Source organism: Schistocerca cancellata, chromosome 7 (genome assembly GCF_023864275.1).
Source record: "Schistocerca cancellata isolate TAMUIC-IGC-003103 chromosome 7, iqSchCanc2.1, whole genome shotgun sequence".
Classification (NCBI taxonomy): domain Eukaryota; kingdom Metazoa; phylum Arthropoda; class Insecta; order Orthoptera; family Acrididae; genus Schistocerca; species Schistocerca cancellata.
In genome coordinates, this window is record NC_064632.1 from 24,253,165 (window position 1) to 24,280,694 (window position 27,530).

Below are 27,530 nucleotides of genomic sequence, written 5' to 3' on the forward strand. Positions count from 1 at the left end.
TCTGCCAGGATGTTTCATTAGTCAACTCCATCCGTCACACAGTAAGATTTGTCGTAATTTTCCAGATGCTGCAATTTTCTTTTTGCTTGAGGCACTGCCTACTATTTCATTAATGGTCATTGTTATGTGATACTTTGGCCGTAAGTTCAAAAAATGGCTCTGAGCACTATGGGACTCAACTGCTGAGGTCATTAGTCCCCTAGAACTTAGAACTAGTTAAACCTAACTAACCTAAGGACATCACAAACATCCATGCCCGAGGCAGGATTCGAACCTGCGACCGTAGCGGTCTTGCGGTTCCAGACTGCAGCGCCTTTAACCGCACGGCCACTTCGGCCGGCTGACCGTAAGTAAGCTACTGTTCAAAATGCTAATGGTTTTAAACGAAAAGTAAAGGTGGCTATTAGTTTTGTTTGGTGCATCTTGTTGTATAAAACTGTAGCGAAAATTTGGAATTATTGTTTAAACAATATGCATTTCCAGTTTCGAGTAAGTGTGTTTCATGTTCTGCATTTAGTTCCTCTCACACACACAAATAGTGTGATACTTAAATCCATTTTCTCGACATTATAGATTGATGTAGATCTCCATCCAACTGCAACAAGTAATTCAGTACATGAATTTCATTTTGTGCACAGCAATGTGTGACCTAAGAAGCTGCAAGATGTTATAGTAAGCGTGGTCGGCGTAGAAAACGAGCTTAAAATTTTCTCACTCATTAGTAGTGACACGACCAACTCCTTTCAGTGTCTCAGTGTCGTTTGTGAGGGTGTTTAGGTAACGTCTCTGGCCATTTGTCACTTTTGCATTCTTTTCTGTTCGGTATTTTTTAACAATTCATGCTATTTCTAAGATTTACTGTTAGTAAAGGAGATCCAAGAAATATACAATGGCGGAGAAATAATTAATACACCTGGAAAAACGACATCTATTTTGATCTGATGACTGCATTTGTCACCCGAAGGACAGTAGAGTACTGGTAATGGGTTTAGAGTCTTCTGTCAACAGGTAGCTTAATGGCATAGCTACTATAGCGCGATATGTGTCTACCCTTTTAATAGGGAATTTCCACAGCCAGATGGCTCACCGTGTTGCAAAAGTGTGAAGCAAGTAGGCAACCATGCCACAGAGACGCACTCGTGTTTACTGCAGCCAAATGAGTGAGTTTGAAAAGGAACAAGTTGTGACCTTTGTTGTGGCAGGAACGTCCTGTCGGACAATTGCCACTCAAGGTTGACGTGCTGCGTAAGTTGTTCAACGACGCTGGTGTCGGTCAGTGGTCAAGTCCACATTCTCGTGCACGTAGATTAGGTTCTGAACGTCCACGCAGCACTGACGCCAACTAGGATCGTCATAATGCAAGGGTGGAAGTGGCAGGTAGTACGGCTATCACAACACAGATAACAGAGCTTGTGAACCCAGACGTGTCAACACGAACAGTTGTGAACTCGTTACTAGCAGTGGGTAACAGACACGCACACGTCTAGCTTGTCTTCCACTCACGCCACTGCATCGATGTATACTGCTTGACTGTTACCGTCAGGGGATCACTCGCAAGATGGAAAGGCATGCTGTGGTCTTCAGCGATGAAAGCAGATTCTGCCTCAAGCAAGTGGAGGTCGTTTTATTTATATAAATGATATGCCCTCCAGTATTACGGGTAACTCTAAAATATTTCTGTGTGCTGATGACACTAGCTTGGTAGTAAAGGATGTTGTGTGCAACATTGGCTCGGATTCAAATAGTGCAGTACATGACCTCAGTTCATGGCTCGTAGAAAATAAACTAACTTTAAATCACAGTAAGACTCAGTTTTTACGGTTTCTAACATACAATTCAACAAAACCTGACGTTTTGATTTCACAGAACGGGCGTATGATTAGTGAAACTGAACACTTCAAATTTCTTGGTGTTCAGATAGATATTAAGCTGTCGTGGAAAGCCCACGTTCAGGAACTTGTTCAAAGACTTATTACTGCCATTTTTACTATTCGAACGGTATCGGAAGTGATGATACTTCGACACGAAAATTAGTCTACTTTGCTTATTTTCATTCACTTATGTCGTATGGTACTATATTTTGGGGTGAACTCTTCCCATTCTACAAGGATATTTTTGGCTCAGAAACGGGTGGTTGGGGCAATAAGTGGTGTGAGTTCACGAACCTCTTGTCGACCTCTGATCACGTGTCTGGGTATTTTGACATTGGCCTCTCAATATGTATATTCCTTATTGTCGTTTCTTGTTACCAATGTTAGTATATTCCCAAGAATAAGCAGCTTTCTCTCGGTTAAAACTCGGCAGAAATCAAACCTGCATTTGGATAGAATTTCCTTAACTTTTGTGCAAAAAGGTGTGCAGTATGCTGCTGCATCCATTTTCAGTAAGCTGCCACTCGAATTCAAAAATCTTAGCAGTAATCCACGCGCTTTAAAATCGAAACTGAAGAGTTTCCTCATGGGTCACTCCTTCTGTTCTGTCGAGGAGCTCGTTGAAAATTGAAGCTGATTCTCATTGTGTTGCTGATAGCGTTTACTTAAACTTAGGACTCATTTCTTTCAGGTTCATGAACATTTATTTTTATCTGTTATTACTTTTATGTTGTAAGTTCATATACTGACTCGTTCCACGACCTTGGAGAGTTGCTCCTCAATTTGGTCCTACGGAACTTGGCGTGTAAAAAAAAAAAAAAAAAAAAAAAGACACACCTGGTGAGTCCAAGACACACTGATTCCACCACAGTCTTTACGGTCTGGGGTGCGACAAGCTACATGTCTCGTTCACCTTTGGTGCTTCTGGAATGGACGCTAACCAGTGCTCATTATGTGCAGAATGTGTTAAACGCGTTCTTTTGCCGTTTTGCCATTGGGTAGGTGATGGGTTGTTCCAATATGATAACCCTCGCCAACACACTGCCGGTGAATCTCAACATGCGCTGCAAGAAGTCCAGCAACTTCCCTGGCTTGCACTGTCGCCGGGATTGCCTCCTATAGAGAAGGTGTGCGACATGATGGGACGAGACGTTACCCGTGCGACTCGTCAACCAAATATTCTTACAGAATTACCTGACCAGTTCGAGCAGACGTGGCATAACGTATCCTAAAACAATATTCACCAATTGTAAGACCAAATGGATACCAGAGTCAGTGCCTGCGTTGCCACCCGTGGAGGTTGTTGTTGTTGTGGTCTTCAGTCCTGAGACTGGTTTGATGCAGCTCTCCATGCTACTCTATCCTGTGCAAGCTTCTTCATCTCCCAGTACCTACTGCAACCTACATCCTTCTGAATCTGCTTAGTGTATTCATCTCTTGGTCTCCCACTACGATTTTTACCCCCCACACTGCCCTCCAATACTAAATTGGTGATCCCTTGATGCCTCAGAACATGTCCTACCAACCGATCCCTTCTTCAGGTCAAGTTGTGCCACAAACTTCTCTTCTCCCCAATCCTATTCAATACTTCCTCATTAGTTATATGATCCACCCATCTAATCTTCAGCATTCTTCTGTAGCACGTTTCGAAAGCTTCTATTCTCTTCTTGTCCAAACTATTTACAGTCCATGTTTCACTTCCATACATGGCTACACTCCATACAAATACTTTCAGAAATGACTTCCTGACACTTAAATCTATGCTCGATGTTAACAAATTTCTCTTCTTCAGAAACACTTTCCTTGCCATTGCCAGTCTACATTTTATATCCTCTCTACTTCGACCATCATCAGTTATTTTGCTCCCCAAATAGCAAAACTCCTTTACTACTTTAAGTGTCACATTTCCTAATCTAATACCCTCAACATCACCCGACTTAATTCGACTACATTCCATTATCCTCGTGGAGGTATTTATTTTTAATTTTAAGTTTTTTTAATTTTATTTTAATGCCCCATACGGCGCGAGCTGGCAGAAGCATAGACTCCGCTCTACCCATGGAGGTTTTCACACGCGATACACACATAAAAAAATATTTTGCATCAATTGAATAGAGATCAACATAAATATCATTTACGCCCTTTTTACTGTTCATGAAAACCACACATTGCATGCTGTACCACCATAAAACGCGACCTTCGGAAGTGATGGTCTACATTACTGTATACGCCGGTACCACTAACACCCAGTAGCACGTCCTCTTGCATTGATGCATGCCTGTATTCGTAGTGGCACGCTATCCACAAGTTCATCAAGACACAGTTGGTACAGATTGTCCTACTCCTCAACGGCGATTCGGCATAGATCCCTCAGAGATGTTGGTGCGTCGCGTCGTCCATAAACAGCCCTTTTCAATCTATTCCAGGCACGTTCGATAGGATTCATTTCTGGAGGATACGCTGGCCACTCTAGTTCAGCGATGTCGCTATCCTGAAGGAATTCATTCATAAGATGAGCACGGTGGGGGCACGAATTTTCGTTCTTGAAGATGAAAGCCTCTCCAATATGATGGCGATACGGTTGCACTATCGGTCGGGGGATTGCATTCACATATCACACAGCCGTTACGGCGCCTTCCGTGACCACCAGCGGCTTGCGTCTGTCTCACATAATGCCACTCCAAAACAGCGGGGAACCTCCACCTTGTTGCACTCACTGGACTATGTGTCCAAGGCGTTCAGCCTGACCGGGTTGCCTCCAAACACGTCTCCAACGATTGTCTGGTCGGAGGCAAAAGCCGCTCTCATCGGTGAAGAGAACGTCATGCCAATCCTGAGCGGTCCATTCGGCATTGTGTTGGGCCCATCTCTCGTGGTTGCAAATGATAGACCTCGGCGTTGAGCCGGAAGTGAAGTTGCGCATCACGCGCCTTAATGCTCACAGTTTGAATCGTAACACGACGTCCTGTGGCTCCACGAAAAGCATTATTGAACATGGTGATTCTGCTGTCAGGGTTCCTCCGAGCCATAATCCGTTGGTAATCGACTGCAGTAATATCTCTTGGGCGGCCTGATCGAGGCATATCATCGACATTTACTGTCTCTCTGTATGTCCTCCATTTCCGTACAACATAGCTTTGGTTCACTCCGAGTCGCCTGGACTGTTCTCTTGTTGAGAGCCCTTCCTGGTACAAAGCAGCAATGCGGGCACTATCGAACCGCGGTATTGATCGTCTAGGCATGGTTGAGCTACAGACAACACGAGCCGTGTACCTCCTTTCTGGTGGAATGACTGGAACTGATCAGCTGTCAGACCCCCTCCGTCTAATAGGCGCTGCTCATGCACGGTTGTTGTAGTCTATGGGTGGGTTTAGTGACATCGAACAATCGAAGGGACTGCGTCTGTGATACAATATCCACAGTCAACGGCTATCTTCATTAGTTCTGGGAACCGGGCTGATGCAAAACTTTTTTTTGGTGTGTGTGATATGAGTGTTCAGCATGGGTACCTAGTACCTCAGATGCACTTGTTGTATTTATTTGTAAATTTCAACATTTGAAGTACTCTATAAGCCCTGTTGTAACAATAAATCTTGAGTAAATTGTAAATCGTCAAAGGGGTGTACAATTTTTTTAAGTAGTGTATCTTTTCCCTGACTATCATACCGAAGAGAGGAGACTGTCATATCATGACAAGGGGAAGCAGATGTCACTGTTTCTGGCCACAGTGTGGCCTCGTCCCTCCGGTGGTTTAGTTTCAGAAAAACTGGGCGATACTCCTCTTTGTAGTTTTTATCCCTCCGTTGGAGGATGATAATTTGTCATGCTAGTAGTTAGTACCCTCGGTTTGTCCAGCCACGTCGAGTAATGAAAACTGGTCAATGCGTAAACATATAAAAGTTTCCTCTTCGCTCATTAAACTGCTTCTCGTGAAGAGAATTTAAATTACAACGGGCCTTATACAGGAATTATATTACATGGAAGAAAAATATTCAAAGTTTGATTAAAAAATATCTGTCACACACATACAAGTTATGCAGATTTGGCACGTCTCACATTAATATCAGGTACCCAGCTGAAGAGAAGGTTAACTGTGAGAGCGAGTTCTTACGATGTTGGTCACCACTGAATGTGAAGCATACCGAGATGGATTCGCTTCCTTGTGAAAAGAAACATAGACTTATGGATCTCGGAAACCTAGCGGTACCAGGGAGGTGAATACTTTGAAGATTGCCTTCAATGGTTAACGCGCCAACTGATGGATATTTTTAGAGAATGAAGACGTTTCAGGCGTTACCTTTTCGTTCGTCATCCCGTGTCACAGCACCTTTGCGTGTTTGAATACAGGATTCTCTCGACGTAGATTGGGTTGCCGATTCCTTTGCAGATGAAAGAACTAATGAGGACAGAGTCGCGCAGATTAGCGAACTGAATGCTAGAAGGCAGCAGAAGGCGGGGGTTTTTCTATGGTTCTGCCAGACGAGGACATCTCCACTTCTGTTCGGAGAAGTTCTGAACAGACTAGCGACCTGAGACAGAATGGTCTACCATCACTTATCAGAAACATGCTTTTGTGCCATTATTTAATTTTGTTACTTAAAAAATTATTATGCGTTATTTCACGGCACTATGTCAAAACGCAAATTTTGCCTTTTCCTCTGTTTTGTTGTTTTCAATGCAGATTATTTTTTACCGATAATACCCGAATTCACGACGTAATTCTTGTATGTCTTTGATTTATATAATGTTTTATCGAAGAAGATTTTTGCTGTGTAAACAGTTCAACTGCATAAAAATGTATTTGGCTATTGGTTTTTTTGATAGTAACTGGATCAACTGTGTAAATTCTACTACTCTCAAAATGATGACTCTATTGCGATATCTCATTCGTTTGATTTTTCAGTTCTATTCTCAATACACATATATTCTTGTATTAAAGTAAGTGCGTAACTGAAAATAGTGAGGAATTTCAGTGCATCGTTAATGTCATCTAATACGTGTATGTGACACTGAGAAAATGGACCTGCATATATTTAAATTCGAGCACTATATGACTTTCTTGTTTTCTCCTTTTTTTATCGAAAGTTTTCTTTGTACCCGTAGTTTCCTTGGCAAGGGAAGTACAGTATTTTGGTTAATGAGACGTAAGTCAAGAACTCGGAGGTTTCTCGAAATTAGACGAAACGAAATGTTAGAGATGAGTTGTTCCAGTAAAATTTTGATTTATATGCGGACTGAATGTTCTGTAGTCGCGCAGGTGGCAGACAGCAACAGTGGGTGATGTGGCCAGCTGTGACGGCACGGGATGTCTGCAGTTCACCACCCTAGGCGTGGCTGCAGTGGTGTGGCGTAAGGTGTCAAGTGGTGGTCCGTCGTGGAAACAGAGGTGGTTGAAAAATCCCATTATTTCATAACAAGCATTTTTACTTTTTGATTCATCACTCTTCGTACTTCCTGTGCCAACCTCTTCATCTCATAATAGCACTTGCAACCATTGTCCTCGTTTAGTTCAGGATGTATTCAAATACTCTACAGTTTTTAGACTCCACACTTACGTCTGGTACCATGGAACATATTACCTAATATGTTCACAAATGACCTATCACTTTGCCCCTTCTTATTATCTTTATTTTCCATATATTCCATTCATCGCTGGTTGTACAGAGACCCTCCTCTTTCCTTACCTTGACATCCCACCTAATTTTCGTTCGAATCCTGCCTGGGTCATGGATGTGTGTGATGTCCTTAGGTTAGTTAGGTTTAAGTAGTTCTAAGTTCTAGGGGACTGATGACCTCAGATGTTGAATCCCATAGTCCTCAGAGCCATTTGAACCATTTTTGAGCTCCTTCGCTCTACGTTGATACCATTGACTCTGATACAGGATTTCAAGCAAGTTTAGCATCAGCAAGTATCTCCAGTTCCCCTTTCTTGCAATTAGATTTATATAAAACAGATTTTTTCCTGTGGCTTTGCCCGTTTATGGGTGGAACACATATATTGAAAATTCTAGCCGCTTCTTGTCTCTGACATACAGGGCAAAGCTACTGCATTTGACAGGCCTATACTGTTCCCGCACAACGTAACTGTCATACAGGGTTAGCTATACACCAGGAGCTGAAAAAAAAAGTTTTGCCCCTATCTCTGTTCCAATTGGAGCTAGGAGGTTACAGATCCAACAGTGTTGAAGCCATAATGTTACTTAAAATCCGTCTTGATTGCAAAAAAATTTTTTATTATTCATATGACCGGTTTCGGTTCATTCAGAACCATCTTCAGATCTGATATTTCAGTTACAAAAGAAACCCGTCCAAATCCAGCAACTTTCACATGCTACGTCACATAAATGTGAAAGTTGCTGGATTTGGACGGGTTACTCTTGTAACTGAAATATCAGATCTGAAGATGGTTCTGAATGAACCGAAACCGGTCATATGAATAATAAAAAAATTTTTTTGCAATCAAGACGGATTTTTTTGCAATCAAGACGGATTTTAAGTAACATTATAAAATCACTGATTGCTGTTATCCGAGAAGACATTATGTCTGTTTTTGCAAAGTATTGAAGCCTGCTGTTTCTGTGTCAAATTTGGATGAAAACGATTCATGGGTTTTAGGGGAGATGCTGAACACGCACAGTGCTTTATGTATATAACAGATGTAAGCTGACTAATCTCCTTTCAGTATGTATAACCCCTTGAAAATGGTACAAAGCTCAAAATTTGGTGCTGTAATAAGTGTATAACCAATGGTGAATATACTTAACTTAGAGCCTGTGGTTAAGACTACCTAACTATCTTCTTCAGAAGCTCTGCCTTGTTACTGCATAAAAACACATCTTCCGCTGTGCTCGTAAACACCATCCTTGGGCTCATGGGCAAATGTTCAGTAGTCTGTGTTTCTTCGCATTCCACATTAGTCATGTTAAGGGCTGCCCCACCGTGTTTACTTTGTATTCTGAGACTCCCTCACTCCATTAGCCTGTTCAGTTCTTCCCATGTACTACACTGTCGTTCTCAGTCTAGTGTGATCTTCTCGTTGGGTCGCAGGTTTGTATTTTGCAGAGTGTCCAATCAACCATGTTTGTGGTAGGTGTCAGGTCGACATTCAATTGGTACTGACTCCGAGTTGGAACTGACTGGTGGTTTTACTGTTATTGGCGCGTGCTAATTTGTTCCCTTACTCTCCCTGTTTCGCTGGCTACATTGCGTCCGATATCTGGAGGTGCTATGGCAGCAAGTGGGTAAATTTTGTGGACAGGTGGAGATCTCAGACATCTGGTGACAATCCTCACAGTGTTGCTCAAAACAACGTCTACTTATGTGAAGTGACAAGACGCTGATATTGGTGCCGCACGTTCCCTGGTTGTAAAACAGTCCCATTGCTAATGATCGAAGAAATTCAGGCTGCGCTCCGCAGGTGGATCCAATTAATTTACTTCCAGCCCCTGGAATGAGGGGCGAGTTGACACACAGCTTCTGTTTCCTGCCGTCGTGGTTTTGGAGCACTGTTCTCTTGCTGATTGGGAGTGTATGTGAAAGTGCTTCACCCACCGTAACTTCAATCTGCTAGGAAATGTGACAAATGAAAGACCTCTGTTCCATAGCCTTTCTGACTAGTCACTAATTTTAATAACAGCGTTTGGTCCAGTCATGCAAAACGTTCTACGAGGCTGTGAGCGCGCAACAAATGGAGCATTGGCAAAAGAAGTTCTTACACTTATTAAGTTCTCACCACCATTTCCCTAGTAGCAAGGCGGACGGGTCCCACAGGATGTCGTCACAGTGGCTGTGTTCGGCTGACGCTTCTCTGCTGCTATACACCTCTCACGGGCCAATACCACTTAGTTACGGTACGACGGAGTTCCCTGTCCGCCGAGCGTCGCCTGTGTGCAACACAACTTGCGGGTTTCTGTTGTGAGCCTCTGCTTAACTTGTATCGGCTGGGGACGGAGTGCTGTTAGCCAGAGCACACAGTACTGACGCTGCTGCTGCTGCTTCTACTATAGGCCCAGGGATGGGCGACCACCGCACAGCACCGCGTCTCGGTTGCAGCCAACTCGGCAAATCGAGAATGCAGCCCTCTGCGTGGCAGCTGCAGGTGGCCGCAGCTGATCGCTACACTGGTTACCCACTGTCTGCGCAACGTGTAGACCGTTGTGGAGAGTGTGCATGTGCCCGGAGATAAGACAGCCTGAGCACAGCGGAGTCCAGTTACACATGGCCACAGAATCGTGTCAAAGAGGCGCTCGAACAATGAAACGTCGGACCAGTGGTAGCTGAACCCGCGCTCTGTGGGGTCCATAGAAATTTCATTATATGTAGAGGTTGTTAGTGGTACAGATAATTCTACTGAGCACTGAGAAAACTATACTGAACGACATTAAATCAGTGCATTTACCTTTTTTGCATAATAACAATTAACCCTCTGGTTGGCGCGTCGCCGCATAAGCACGGCAAATTTTAGTTTTCTGAGAGTCCACTGGATGGTGCTAACTATCAGTTTCCATGGAATCTAGTATGCAATCTTCATCATGGATGGCGTGTATGAAACTTTGTTAGAAACAAAACCTGCCCATTGTTCTATCCCAACGGTAATGGTAACTTAAATTCTGCCTGTGGGGTGTGAATGCCGCCACGCGTCTAATAATGTAAGTATTTCCAGAATGAGATTTCCACTCTGCAGCGGAGTGTGCGCTGATATGAAACTTACTAGCAGATTAAAACTGTGTGCTGGACCGAGATTCAAACTCGGGAGCTTTGCCTTTCGCGTGCAGGTGCTCTACCAACTTTTTTTTTTTTTCGTCTTAGACCGCTTTTTTTTTCACCTTTGCCTTTCGCGGGCAAGTGCTCTACCAACTTTTTTTTTTAAATGGCAAGTGCTCTTCCATCTTTTTTTATTTTATTTGTTTTTTGTTTTGCTAATTAGAAAATTAATTAAGGAAATGAGTAAAACTGAAAATGCCCAAATGAAAGACATGAAGACATTGCGGATAGTACAAATACAAATGAAACATGCTCCTGTAGCAATGAAATGAAATTCGTGTCGGGAGCGACACCTGCTCACAACCCGACGTTCGATATAGCAAGAGAGCCATCTATCGACTCGTTCTCCAGACGTTGGTGTAAGACTGGGTCGTCTTCTCGAAAGTAACTAAGGGTCCGTAAGTGTGATCGATGTCTATCTCGGCTTCTTCGTCTATCTCATCTCTCACCCGTCACACCCCATCTGGCCGGCGGGTCGGTAAATGTAAGTCGCAAGTAATTAGCGAAGTCTTGCCCATATTTCTTATGCTGTTGCAGCTTCGTGTGTCCATCCAGGAGAGAATGCCAAAAATCAGTTTTGTCCTTTTCCGATTCGTTATACACGTAGCCCACCACCATTCCCCGTACCCATGTCACTGCAATGGTTTTTTTGACCGGAAAATAAGATTCTTGGGGGAAAAAAAGTGTGTCTGATGAAACTGTGTGAGGGGCGGAGCGTAACAGGAACGCCAATATCTGTTGTGCCAAGTGCCACACTGGAGCCGTCCCACTACATGCTAAACGATGTTCATCAGTGTCCACTGTTGCGCAGTCTAAACATAGTGGAGTGTCTGCCAAATGAATCGCGTGCCGCCGTTGATTCGTTGCACCAACTGAGCTACCCAAGCACGACTCACGCCCCGTCCTCACAACTTTACTTATGCCAGTACCTCGTCTCCTGCCTTCCCAACTTAACAGAAGCTCTCCTGCGAACCTTGCAGAACTAGCACTCTTGATAGAAAGGATATTGCGGAGACATGGCTTAGCCACAGCCTAGGGGATGTTTCCAGAATGAGATTTCCACTCAGCTTCATATCAGTTTCATATGAGCGCACACTCCGCTGCAGAGTGCAAATGTCATTCTGGAAACATCCCCTAGGCTGTGGCTAAGCCATGTCTCCGCAATATCCTTTGTTTCAGGAGTGATAGTTCTGCATGGTTCGCAGGAGAGCTTCTGTAAAGTTTGGAAGATAGGAGACGAGATACTGGCAGAAGTAAAGCTGTGAGGACAGGGCGTGCGTCGTGTTGGGGTAGCTCAGTTGGTAGAGCACTTGCACGCGAGTTCGAGTCTCGGTCCGACACACAGTTTTAATCTGCCAGGAAGTTTCAATGTAAGTATTTGTTCTACATTATATGCTTACGATTTGTTACACACGTTTTCATCATTTATTCTTGCTTAGAGCGTTATGGGTTCGCTATATTTATTTCCACGGAAAGTGATATCGCAAGGGACCCTGAAGAGGTCCTACGAATTTTAGCGGAAATTTCGGAAGATGAGTTGACGTGTGATAAATCTGAAGACGATTTTGATATGGAAGAGGAAATTATTGAAGCTGGCAACCACAGTAGTGAATCCGAAGAGTTGCAGGAAGAAGATGACAGTCAGGAAACAGCGTCACATGATGTCACGGAAGGTTACTATACATTTTATATTGGAAAAGACGGTGAAACTCTTGGGATTAGTCAGTCCATAACTGAAGAGAAAACAAGTGGTAAAAATATTATCAGAACTTTACCGGGACCAAAAGAGACTGCTAGAAACGCACTTACCCCTTTAGATGCATTTTATCTTTTTATCACCAAAAACATGATAGAGGACACCGTAGTTCATACCAACAGATGTACTGGGAAAAAACCTAGTGATACCAACTATTCTAGAGATCGCGATTGCAAAGACACTTCAGCAGAAGAGCACCTTCTTTAAGGACAGTACCGCCATTAGACTGTTTTGTATTTGCAGTGTTTCATTTACACGATCATGATTTCGGCTTTACAATGCCATTATCAAGTGTATTAATGTTGTACGGTGCCTAAGATGGCATGATGCCGTATTTAAAATACGCTATTAGACACATTGTCTAAGGGTCAATATTTCTGGTAAAAGCCTACAGCTTCGTTTTATCACTGAGTATACCAGAAATACTGACCCTTAGACAATGTGTCTAACAGCGTTTTTTAAATACGACAGCATGCCATCGAAGGCACTGTATAACATCAAAACACTTGATAATGGCATTGTAAAGCCGTAATAATGATCGTGTAAATGTAACACTGCAAATGGAAAACAGTCTAAAGGCGGTACTGACTGTAAAGAAATATATTATGATTGTGGCCCCACATTATGAAAAAAATATTAAATATGTGCACTTTTTTTGATTGGCATAAAGAAAGGATATCATGCCACCTGCAGTGAACTGTGGACATCTGATGGTACTGGATGACTATCGTATGATCCCTTTCCAGTTATAAACGTTTCCATTTTCTTCTTAGAGCAATAACATTTGACAATGTAGAAACAAGAATTGAACGAAGGTCTACAGATAAACTGCCACCTCTTCGCAAGTTTCACGAATTTGTAAATAACTGTATTGCTCACTATAATGTGAGTGAACTTGTGACAATTGATGAAATGCTGCTGGATTTTAGAGGCCATTGTGTGTTTGTACAGTAAATTACAAATACGCCTACGAAGTATGGTATCAAAATATACGCCCTTAGTGACGCAATAACATTTTATAGCTTCAATTTTGAAGCTATAAAATCAAACAAACCTGAAGATGTTGTCGAAAGACTGGTAAGTCCCATAGAGGGCACGTGAAAGAATATTACGACTGATAAGTATTCCACCAGTTATAGTCTAGCTGCCAAATACTAACACGAATTCTTTACAGACGAATGGAAAAACTAGTAGAAGACGACCTCGGGGAAGATCAGTTTGGATTCCGTAGAAATACTGGAACACGTGAGGCAAGACTGCCCTTACGACTTATCTTTGATGAAAGATTAAGGAAAGGCAATCCAAGGTTCCTGCATTTGTAGACTTAGAGAAAGCTTTTGACAATGTTGACTGGAATACTCTCTTTCTAATTCTAAAGGTGGCAGGCGTAAAATACAGGGAGCGAAAGGCTATTTACAATTTGTACAGAAACCAGATGGCAGTTACAAGAGTCGAGGGACATGAAAGGGAAGCAGTGGTTGGGAAGGGAGTAAGACAGAGTTGTAGCCTCTCCCGATGTTATTCAATCTGTATATTGAGCAAGCAGTAAAGGAAACAAAAGAAAAATTCGGAGTAGGTATTAAAATCCATGGAGAAGAAATAAAAACTTTGAGGTTCGCCGATGACATTGTAATTCTGTCAGAGATAGCATAGGACTTGGAAGAGCAGTTGAACGGAACGGATGGTGTCTTGAATGGAGGATATAAGATGAACATCAACAAAAGCAAAACGAGGATAATGGAATGTAGTCGAATTAAGTGGGGTGATGTTGAGGGTATTAGATTAGGAAATGAGACACATAAAGTAGTAAAGGAGTTTTGCTATTTGGGGAGCAAAATAACTGATGATGGTCGAAGTAGAGAGGATATAAAATGTAGACTGGCAGTGGCAAGGAAAGCGTTTCTGAAGAAGAGAAATTTGTTAACATCGAGTATAGATTTAAGTGTCAGGAAGTCATTTCTGAAAGTATTTGTATGGAGTGTAGCCATGTATGGAAGTGAAACATGGACGGTAAATAGTTTTGACAAGAAGAGAATAGAAGCTTTCGAAATGTGGTGCTACAGAAGAATGCTGAAGATTAGATGGGTAGATCACATGACTAATGAGGAAGTATTGAATAGGATTGGGGAGAAGAGAAGTTTGTGACACAACTTGACGAGAAGAAGGGACCGGTTGGTGGGACATGTTCTGAGGCATCAAGGGATCACAAATTTAGCATTGAGATGAATACACTAAGCAGATTCAGAAGGATGTAGGTTGCAGTAGGTACTGGGAGATGAAGAAGCTTGCACAGGATAGTGTGGCATGGAGAGCTGCATCAAACCAGTCTCGGGACTGAAGACCACAACAACCACATAGTCTAGCTTAGTCCACTAGATAAAAAGTTGACCACAATCGGCATTTTGAAAAAAAAACATTAAGTTCGCCTGAATTTCAGGCTAGTAACACAAGGGAATTCAAATCGACACTCAATGGCTTTCTGTGCGATCTCTCTTCACCTACAACACTCACTAAGAAGAACAAAGCTGTGATCCTCCTCTCTACGGTGCATGATAAAATGAAATTGACATCGAAAGCGGACTATAACAGAATCAAGAGAGGAGTAGGAACTGCGGATCAGATGTGTGCATGATATATAACAGGGAGAATAACCAGGAGATCGCCGTTTGCATTATTCTATCGACATCTTGATATCGCAGGAATATATTCTAACGTCATATTTAGCCACAACAACCCGGACAATAAAGACAGACGACGATTTTTTCTAAAAAAAACCTATCGTATAGTCTTATGAACGATAATCTAGTACAATGAGTGAAACTAACGAACCCTCCGAAAGATATACAAATACTTCTTGAAAAAATACTTTTAGATATATACAGGCGTTGATATAAGTCATCGGGGACAGTTGTAAATGTGTGCCCCGACCAGGACTCGAGCCCGAAATTTCCTGCTTACATCGCCGAGGCTCAATCCATCTGAGCCACTGAGGACACAGAGGATAGTGCGACTGCAGGGACTTATCTCTGGCACGCCTTCCGTGAAACCCACATTCGCAACTTATTGTCCCGCACTATATTCATATTGCCCCTGCCCATTGTACTCATTACTCGCGGCTTTACTGCAGATTCCCGTAAGAGTTCGGGCACTGTTTGTGCATCCGCACAGAAGATGAAGATGGTCAAATGGCCGGTGAGTCTTACTATGCATATATGATGATAGTACCTGTTCTTTCGGACATGTGCGAAGGTACAGATACCATATTTATATATAAATAAAACAACTCTTATCCATGTCTGTACGAACCCGGGCTGCCAGCAGAGTATGAGCTTGTGAGTGAGTGACAAGTAAACAACGGGCGCGCATTAGCTCGGAATAGCTTAAATAATGAAGATACCCATATACGTTTGATCATTATGTGGAAGGATTTTGAAAAGAAACTTACCTCAGGTGGTATTGCGAAGAGGAGAAACATGTTAAGCAACTACTGTAGACCTAAAGGACACTGTTGTTATTTTCGAAAGTATCCCTGCCTAGAGAGTATTCCATGAAGTTTCAGGATTGCATCCGGATAAATCGACTTCTTACCTCGACATTTCACCTGACAACCATTCAGCAATCTTCATGTGAGTTTTTTTTAGACTGGAGATAGATAGTTCGCACCGCTACCTTTATATTATATCATGCATACGGCATCGCGCCTTAGACACAGAAACATTCGAGGAGGGCTCGAAACTCGACAGAGGTTGCTCATGTAGCGGCTGTCTTTGCGTATAAGTCTTCGCACCAGTTTTTGATATGAAGGGAGCTGTGTGGACCAGCAATCTCCAGTGCAAAATAGTCACCTGAAAACGGGTCAGTCAAAGTATGATGGCAAGAAGTCGACGTTATGCGGCTGCAGTCACGAAACTTCATGGAATTGAAAGGACACCTGTAAAAAAACTGTTTAATTCTACTATGGAGGTCTACGTGAATTTCACAACCTTGACGCATCAGCAATAAGGAACTATAAGAAGATTAAAAACAGATAAAGTACAAACTTTTGGCGCTACGGCGAAAACAGCTGGAGGGATACCAATTCATGGCAAGGACAGAGAGCATCGTCGATTGGGTAGGAACGTAAGAGTAAGAGAACACAAAAGAGGAAGCATTAAAATAATAAAAGAAATGAAAAAGCCGGCCTGTGTGGACGTGCGGTTCTAGGCGCTATAGTCTGGAACCGCGTGACCGCTACGGTAGCAGGTTCGAATCCTGCCTCGGGCATGGATGTGTGTGATTTCCTTAGGTTAGTTAGATTTAAGTAGTAAAAAGTTCTATGGGAGTGATGACCACAAATGTTAAGCCCCATAGTCCTCAGAGCCATGTTTTTGAAATGAATAATGAACGACGGAACACCAGCTGCCGAACAAAATTACGTTAAAGAAGTAATTCACAAGCATTATGTATAGTTGATTGCAAAAAAGGACATTGAACCGAAAACAAGGTGTGAGCCACCTAGAAGCAAAAGTACATGACAAACGCGACTGATGAAGATGGTTGAAAGTGTGCGATTGAGTACACAGTACAGACCGCCTACCTGCAGATCTCTATCAGATTTTAAATATTTTCATCATTTCGTTGCCCTGTGAGCAGCTGCATAATTTTAATTTTAAAAACCCGCAGCCTCAGTAGCATTGTTTACCTAGATTTACCTAGGTAAACTTTTCAACTGAGGCTGCGGGTTTTTAAAATTAAAAATAACTGTATCAGATATTCCAAAGCAAGGTGAAACCAGAGCTACAGTGTATTTACAACTTATTACGAGGTGCTTTCAAGTTCTAAGGCCTCCGACTTCTTTTCTAATTAACTACTCACCCGAAATCGATGAAACTGGCGTTACTTCTCGACGTAATCGCCCTGCAGACGTACACATTTTTCACAACGCTGACGCCATGATTCCATGGCAGCGGCGAAGGCTTCTTTAGGAGTCTGTTTTGACCACTGGCAATTTGCTGAGGCAATAGCAGCACGGCTGGTGAATGTGCGGCCACGGAGAGTGTCTTTCATTGTTGGAAAAAGCCAAAAGTCACTAGGAGCCAGGTCAGGTGAGTAGGGAGCATGAGAAATCACTTCAAAGTTGTTATCACGAATAAACTGTTGCGTAACGTTAGCTCGATGTGCGGGTGTTTTGTCTTGGAGAAACAGCACCCGCGCAGCCCTTCCCGGACGTTTTTGTTGCAGTGCAAGAAGGAATTTGTTCTTCAAAACATTTTCGTAGGATGCACCTGTTACCGTAGTGCCCTTTCGAACGCAATGGGTAAGGATTACGCCATTGCTGTCCCAGAACATGGACACCATCATTTTTTTAAGCACTGGCGGTTATCCGAAATTTTTTTGGTGGCGGTGAATCGGTGTGCTTCCATTGAGCTGACTGGCGCTTTGTTTCTGGATTGAGAAATGGCATCCACGTCTCGTCCATTGTCACATCTGACGAGAAGAAAGTCCCATTCATGCTGTCGTTTCGCGTCAACATTGCTCGGCAACATGCCACACGGTCGGCCGTGTGGTCGTCCGTCAGCATTCGTGGCACCCACCTGGATGACACTTTTCGCATTTTCAGGTCGTCATGCAGGATTGTGTGCACAGAACCCACAGAAATGCCAACTCTGGAGGCGATCTGTTCAACAGTCAATCGGCGATCCCCCAAAACAATTCTCTCCACTTTCTCGATCATGTCGTCAGACTGGCTTGTGCGAGCCCCACGTTGTTTCGGTTTGTTGTCACACGATGTTCTGCCTTCATTAAACTGTCGCACCCACGAACGCACTTTCGACACATCCATAACTCCATCACCACATGTGTCCTTCAACTGTCGATGAATTTGGTTTCACACCACGCAAATTCAGAAAACGAATGACTGCACGCTGTTCAAGTAAGGAAAACGTCACCATTTTAAGTATTTAAAACAGTTCTCATTCTCGCCGCTGGCGGTAAAATTTCCATCTGCCGTACGGTGCTGCCATCTCTGGGACGTATTGACAATGAACGCGGCCTCATTTTAAAATAATGCGCATGTTTTTATCTCTTTCCAGTCCAGAGAAAAAAAATCGGAGGCCTTAGAACTTGAATGCACCTCGTATTAAATCTGAATAACTTTCCTAAAGATTTGATCACACGGATGGTACTGTTAGTACAGAATATCTCTTATGTAAAAACCATCACAAACATTAGGCCAATCACATTATTAGTCTGCCGTCACCGGCCGTCAAACGTTCTGAAACGATCTGAAAGGCTACGCGAAGACAGGTACGGCTGTGCGAGCAGCTTGGCGCGAAGGCGTTTTCCAGCGACAGCGCCGTTACACCAGCGGCGTCCGGAGCTAACGTGGGATGCCGACTGTGATGGGAGAACAGAGTGTTACGTACCACCGAGACGAACGTTAGGCATCGGAAAGCAGAGTCTTATAGAGCAGTCAAACACGTAAGCATAGGAAGACACGCCTGGGTAGCCGTCGGCTGGCAATAAGATCGTGTCTGAAGAACGCGTACACGGCACGTTCGGTGGGATCTCTGCAAAGTAGTCTGTCCTGTGCGATTTCAGGATGTGTGAACTGCGGTTGGTCTTTCAACTGTGTGTGTTTGGCATGCAGCTCTCTCTAGGCTCCGTCGCGTGTTGTAAGTCTTCTAGTTGTATCCACAATATTGTACTGTGTGTGGCTTGAATTACATAGTCGATTCCTCGTCGTTTCAACCACCGTTACCAAAAGATTGCAAGGATTGCATTTAAACTGACAAAAGATGGCATGGAGTGTATATGCCAAGAACCTGAGCTTCATAGTCACAAATGAGAGAGATGTAGAAGAAGCCCTCCGAATAATAGCGACATCCACCCCAGCAATCGGGAAAGTGTACATATGAACAGGAATACACAGTCAGAACAAAGGAATACTGAGTACCCGAATATGAAATGCCTTAGCATTGACTTCCGGCGCATCATACAGTGCACCGTCGCTGCCAACAATTGAGATGTCCTTACAAAGGGACACTAGTGCGTCTGAGACCACAGCATTTGATACTTGGATGACATTCAGAAAACAATCCAAACAAATGCCTACAATCTCTCTCAGGTCAGCTATAAACACAAATTTTACCTGTGTCCCAAGAAACAGAAAATAGGATAAGAGCTACACTAGATCACTTCATCAGGCAATGAAAGTAAAATACGACATACCACACTTAGAAGCAAAACAGGAAGTCTGAACCTCACCGAAGTCCAACATAAAGCAGAAGCGTCATTCTAAGCCGCACCCGTCAGATATGAAAACGACGTTGCAGCCGCCTCACAGTCTGTCTTATTAACGAAATAGGCCCCGATACCCTATGTCCAACAGTGGAGGTCAGTCACATCCCAAGATCTACCACTAAACATGACAGTTGGTTCAACATTTTATTCTGCCCTACACAAGTGTCTATTCGAAACATGTTATATACATTGTAAGTGATTCAACATAAATATCGGATAATGTAAGGCTGTTCCTTTCACAGAAGACATTATTTGAAGTCAGCAAAACACAACACATACCGTTTCTGACTCAGAACACTCTCAAAACCACAGTTGTACTAACTCAGGCAAAAATACCAATGAAAAAAGTAGAACATTTCAAATTATTAGGACGGAAAATAGATGAGAAGCTGTTCCGTAAATATGAAATAAATCTGGAGTCTTCGCTACTCGTGTGTTACCATATTTAGGAATTACTACCCGTAACATTGTACGTGGTGCCACCGAGAGTAATGGTCAGTATTAAGGGATGTGACAGAAATACTCATTTCAAGTAAATTCTTCGTATGCACATATGTCCTATTACGAATGGTTTCCGAGAGAGAACACAAGAATAGAGAGGACCAAAAATCGAACCCTTTGTAATTTCCCCTCAGCATAAACATGACATTACATTTTTCTGTATAGGGTTGAATGAAGTCTGAGGTGTACAAACACAAAGATAAATACGCCAGATGAATTGCTTGGTCACACTACGGATATTGCTGTCCTCGTTAGGAAGTGCGCGGAGGTTCTCAGACAAGCAATACAGCATGTCCTCCCAAACGTGTGCAACCGCACTGACAGATACACTGGGACATTCAGTGTTTTATTGCGGTTGGTCTACAGCTGTAGTGTATCAGGTATGATAATTATTAGAGGTGAGCATGTAAAAAATAAGAGTTTTGAGTTGATATTTTTGGAAAACGCATATCGTAATGTTAACTAACTTAAGTATATTCATGTTGTTGTTGTTGTGGTCTTCAGTCCTGAGACTGGTTTGATGCAGCTCTCCATGCTACTCTATCCTGTGCAAACTTCTTCATCTCCCAGTACCTACTGCAACCTACATCCTTCTGAATCTGCTTAGTGTATTCATCTCTTGGTCTCCCCCTACGAATTTTACCCTCCACGCTGCCCTCCAATACTAAATTGGTGATCCCTTGATGCCTCAGAACATGTCCTATCAACCGATCCCTTCATCTGGACAAGTTGTGCCGCAAACTTCTCTTCTCCCCAATCCTATTCAATACTTCCTCATTAGTTATGTAATCTACCCATCTAATCTTCAGCATTCTTCTGTAGCACCACATTTCGAAAGCTTCTATTCTCTTCTTGTCCAAACTATTTACCGTCCAGGTTTAACTTCCATACATAGCTACACTCCATACAAATACTTTCAGAAATGACTTCCTGACACTTAAATCTATACTCGATGTTAAAAAATTTCTCTTCTTCAGAAACGCTTTCCTTGCCATTGCCAGTCTACATTTTATATCCTCTCTACTTCGACCATCATCAGTTATTTTGCTCCCCAAATAGCAAAACTCCTTTACTACTTTAAGTGTCTCATTTCCTAATCTAATACCCTCAACATCACCCGACTTAATTCGACTACATTCCATGGCCGTCCAAGGGGGAGTATATTCATAAATGTACTAAATAATACAGAAAATAGATAACAATGTACATCAAAGGGGTTCTATCTCAGATACCGCTTCGAATAGGGTTTATGTCCTCATGAAGTCTTTTGCTTCCTGTGATAATTCCTGTCACATTTCTGAATATAGTCCATTCGTCCTAGGACACGCTTTATACGGAACAGCACATTACGTAGATCGTTGTTAGCTGAAGAAACGATGGTCAGAACAATCTTTGTGCCAGTAATTGTTCCCTGTCTTGAAATATTTACCCCAATGCCCACATCTTTGCACTATCTATAGGTAAGTGATTAATAAGATTGTTTCATTTTAGAAGAAGCTGGCAACACTTCTCGAAAGACGCAAGAGATGTTAACATTTCTCTTATGGTGTAATATTACTATTTTTAGATCAAGCTCTTCCGCTGGACAGCCGGGCACCCCTGGTACAGATGAGCAAACACCTGGGTGAGCAAACACCTGATGTACCAGGAGTTTGACAGCCGAGATATGGCTGTAGCTGTCGTGTAGCATTGCACAAGTGCACGTGGGCAGGGTTGCTCAAGTGGCCTGCGCATGCGTAGAATGCGTACAACGGGATCACCTGGCAGGTACCCTACACGAACTGCACCTGTCAATGGGCAAGCTGCTAGGAACATGACCCTTGTAGAGGCAGAAATGGAACAGCCTGCGTTAGAGGGTATGTGAGCGGTTCTAGGTGCTTCAGTCTGGAACCACGCGACCGCTACGGTCGCAGGTTCGAATCCTGCCTCCGGCATGGCCGTGTGTGATGTACTTAGGTTAGTTAGGTTTAAGTAGTTCTAAGTTCTACGGGACTGGTGACCTCAGATGTCAAGTCCCATAGTGCTCAGAGCCATTTGAACCATTTTAGAGGGTATGCTACAGGGTGTTCCAGTTATCTGATGACAGCACGGTGGATGGTAGGCAGCGGGCTCACTGTTTCCCGGCGAATCAGGTGTCGTGACGCTCATCTACTACTGCAGTTCTAAGTGAAAAATATATGCAAATAATTTTTGTTCACGCTCATGTCATGCAAGGGAATGCTAAACATGTCTGCTATTGTTCCCCACACATTTCTGACTCTTGTTCAAGAAATTATTCGTCACATGACATAATGGTCCTGGAGAAATTGAATTAATTGAATCACCAATATTATCCTTGTGTTGCTGTACGCGGGTATGCTTCGTACACTTCATCCCGTAGTGCTCCCCAAAAATAGAAATCGCATGACGTTAAATCAATGTTATGAATGGGACTGGTGTTGTTGCTAATGAGCTCGCCAAGGAGCACATCATGAACTGCGTACAAAGAATGATTGCCCGTAGAATTCATTGCCGAATCCTGTTGGTAATATGCGAAGCTTCGTTGTATTTCACTCAGTTTACTAAACAACGATTGCAAAATATTTTGCAGTTACCTCTCACTGTTAACTGTGTCATTTAAAAAATTGGGCCTATCATTCTGACACCACTATCTGCTCACCACACTTCTATTTTCTGATCGTGAAGAACAATAGGTCTACTGGCGCTCCATTGTCGTCAGCGTTGGGAATTCAAATACGTGTGTAAATGGAACCAAGCCTCATGTGAAAACGGAATGAGAAAACGATCCAATCCATAACAATGCACTTGTTTCGAAACCCAATCGTAAATCTTAACTCTGTGTGCGGGATCACCATATTTCTGTTCTTGTTCTGCTCTTACTTTCTAGGTCCTTAGCCCAGTTACCTTAGCAGCTCTTGGTACAGAGGTGCAAGATATTTGCGTTTACTGTGAAAGACGTCTAAGAGACTTTTTAGGAGAATTTTTCAATCGGTGTGCAATGTTAGATATGACCTTCTGCGAGCACTGTGTGTCGCCGATCACGATTTTTGTCGTGAATAGTTCCCATTTCACGAAATTTATTCACTAATTAGTCAATTGCACCACGACGCAATTGGAACATCTGGAAACTTCTGTTCAAACAGTCTCCGCACAATACGAGCTGAATCTGTACACACATTTTAAAGGTACAGAAACATTCGTTGTGGAATGGAATCATTCGGTCTTGCCATTGTTACATTCACAGACTCCATTGTTAGACTCGTTATGCGTGTTTCACTGTTCGAGTGACATTGGCCCGGAAAGGCGCGTACTGCGGAATTAACACGGATACGCGAGACATATTCTACCCACCTGCGCTATTCCGGTGACCGGCAAAAACAATACCGCACTTGCAGTCACCAGATAAATGTAACAGCCTTTATGTTAATGAAATACACTGATGAACCAAAACATCATAGTCACGCCCTTAATGATAACAATAAAATAATAATAATAATAACAAAAGTTGGTATCCAATACAGCAGTAATTCAGAGAGCGTTAGACTCGACAACTGACTTGATTTTTTTTCCAGAGGTAGGTGGCACAAAATGTCTACCCATAGGTCACAGGTCACGCAATTCCCGCAAATTACGAGCATGTCGTTTACAGAAGTGGAGACAGAGACTTACACTGTCCCGGAGATGTTCTCTCAGGTACCCGTCAAGGGAATTTTATGACCAGGACATTGACGTGAGTTCACTGCCATGTTTCTCGAACAAATGTAACACTACTCTGCTCTTGTGACATGGAGTGTTATCCTGCTAGAAGATGGCAACACAGCATGGATGATATCAAACAATAAGTGATGCATGTGGTCCGCAATAATGTTAACAGCATCTACTACTGGAATGGCCCTTTCGATTATAGCACAGCTCATATGAAAGCGGAGGTGAATGTCTCCCACAGCACAATGCTGACGCCACAAACCTGCTACCATAATGCGATGGAGTTTTGAAGTAGTCGTCTGCCTGAGGGTTAACAGATTCCGACATGACTAACAACAATGTGTAATAAGAAATGTGATTTACCCGACCAGGCGACATGTGTTCGTTGATCAGCAACTCCTGTGTCAACTGCAATCGGAATTTACAGTGTCGTCGGCTCAGCATGAGATCATGTCGGGTTTGTCAGCTTGTCCGGCGGTGACTTTTTCGACGGTGTGTGCCGAAGAGCGTGTACAAGTACCTGGACACACACTGTATTCTCGAGTCCAGTCTGCCAAAGATCGTCACCAGTTTTGCTTTGTAGAGAGGGCCTCCGATCTCCACTTTTTGTGATAAGGTGTTGAAATCCAACACCTCCGCGTCTACTCGTCATTTAACTATCCTTCGAGCACTTCCCACAGGTGCTCACGACATTAATACTGGAATAGCTTCGCCACTTTCGAGAACCTCGATTGCAGGTGCTGAGCCATAGCAATATACTCTTTGCCCAAGTCGCTCATGTCAGTGGTTTTCCTCTTTCTCGGTTCATATCGTTGCTGGAACAATTCCGTCTTCGTTTTAATTCCACTTACATACTTTCCTTAGCGCGTCACGCGTCCGAGATGCCATCAGGCAACGTTATGCCCCACGGTGAACAGCGGTCATAATGTGTTGAAGTTTCAGTGCGACAGGTAATTAGGCTGCCCGACCTAAATTCGGTAGAAGCTCTGGCCGTGTTGAAACTCGAAGTCGGTGAGTAAAGTATGATAGAGTGGCGTTGTTGGGATCACACTGCAGTCGAAAGGTCGTGTTCGATGCCAAATATTACCATGTCGCATACAACAGTTTCCGTGAATCTTGTAAAGCAAGAGGTGTTTAATTCTGCAGATTTCATTCTCAGTGGCCACTTGCTTCATTGGTAAATGCCACATGCTCAAATCTATGTTCTTTGTACCACGAAATAGGTTAGAACCTTTCAGTGTTATGACCCCCAAATTTAGAATGTGGAAACCGTTATCTCCTTTTTCGTGTTTTTTCCCATGTTTTCTAATTTGCCTTATACACATGCTGTAAAGTATGTATCGGCTCGCACCGTAATCGGATAAAATTTCGTTCTTATAGATTCACTGTACCTGAGAAGAAACAAGTCTAGAAACATGTACATATCGAAATGTCGGGTAGGAAACATCTTAATCGAAGCTAAAGATAAGGCGGTGACTTTCTGATATTACCCGGAATAATACTAAGGAATACGAATTCACCTAAAAAGGTAGATTCCTTTTATTCAATGTACGGCGTATAACTGTAAGTACAGTGTGTTTCATTAATTTTCCCGCTTCTGTCCCACTGACGGCAACAATTAATGTGTTTCAAGAACCGTTTTGTAACTGTCTCCCTTTGGATTTTAAGAACGAACCTTTCAAATCTGTACGATTTCTTTAATCTGGCGTCTTCTGTAGGATTGACCTTAGCGTTTCTGTAATACTTTCACGGTGACTAAGCAAACCTTGGACAAACAGCGCTGCTGTTTCTTAAGTTTTGCTTTTAATTTACTTTAGTAAGAAAGACTAACAACATTCATGACTCATATACGGCTGCTCCATTTCTCTCACGTTGCCTTAGTCACCTCGAAAATGTTACAGAAAAGCTGTAGTAAGTCCCACGGAAGACGGCAGAGGAAAGGCGTAGGGGAGAATTGAAAGGTTTGCTCTTCAATTCCAAATGGAGACAGGTACAAAACTGCTCTGGAAAGACATTGCTGCCATCAGTAGAACAGGAAGCGGGGAGATTAATGAGACACACTGTACCTACAGTTACACGCCGTACACGCAGACCATTAAATGTGAGAGAGTTTCTCCTGGCATATACAACTTTCAAATACATTCCGGGAATTCAGCCAGGTAACACTTTCAGCGACCGCCGATATTGCGGCCGGAGAACACCCCGCCATTTTCAAGGCAAACTGCCTTTGCCTTGAAAATGGCGGGGTTTTCTCCCACCGAAATATCGGCGGTCGCTGAAAGTATTGCCTGGCTGAATTCCCGGAAGTTATTTGAGAGACCATTAAAAGTTAAAATTTACACGATCGCCCCGAACTCTATCAACCAAGTTTATACCGTTTTTTTTAGGGACATATTCTTTGTATTTCCATGTAAGGGACCTGTGATCTCTTGTCGATCAATACAAAGTAACTGAATGTCATTTCATTCCTTTCCTTTTCTTTTCTTTCTATGTATATTATTCTGAGAATATACTCACGACATCACAAATTTTGAACGTATTGACTTTTTGTCTATTATAGAAAGAAGCTTCTCTATTCACTCAGCGTACTTACTGTTGACCAACAGTAATGCCCACTTCACTCTTCGCCTTTAAGCTTGATTCCAGCAGGGCAGTCTTTTTCTGTTATTATAAATTTTACTCTGGAAAAGTAACGTTTTTCAAAATATGGATAAATGTTCCATGGTATAACAACTATTTTATTTATATTTGCCGGCCGGGGTGGCCGAGCAGTTCGTGTCACATTATTATGTTACTGCTCACCAGTAACTGCAAGCGAAATAAAATTTAGGTTGTGTTATCAGAAACTAGTTGTATTGTTCCTGAGTGCATTATGTTTTCCACCACTCGCCATACGAAGACACCCCCAGAATTGTCAAACATGATCGTTCAGGTGGTCCAGGTGTTATGTGTGGTGAGGCGTAATGTTGCGTGAGCGTATTGACCAAATATTTGACCACGGTACACCCACAGTAAAACATTATCATCACACACTCCGCGTTTTCCACCCGTTCTTTTCAGGGACACAAAAGTCCTGACTTCATCTTTATGAATGACAATGTGCGACCGCATCGATCAGCAAAGATGGAGAAACTCTTGGAAGACGAGGATATTCTGTGAATGGACTGACCTGCCCTTTCCCTCAACTTAAATCCGATCAAGCACGTGTTTAATTGGTCGCGGAGAAGTACTATAGTAAGTCCTCGTGCCCTAACACCCATCGAATTATCATGAACCGTGCTGGTTAAGAAATGAAACGCCCTACCAGAAGAACTCCGTAACAACCTCGCGTCCAGTATGGCAGCACACTGCACAGCACGCATTGCTATCGGCGGTGACCACACTCTCTAAGATGAACGATGTGGCACTTTTTGTAATGTTCCGAGTAGCACCGTGAACTGCGATGATTTTCTTGCAATCATTGACCTTGAAAGAACGTGCCACTTTTGTTCTCTTCTCATTGAGTGCTTACTTCAGTTACCTTCTGTGATTAAATGTAGCAGCTATTTCTATGTATATGCTGCGGTCGCAGATTCGAATCCTGCCTCGGGCATGGACGTTTATGATCTCCTTGGGTTAATTAGGTTTAAGTAGTTCTACGTTCTAGGGGACTG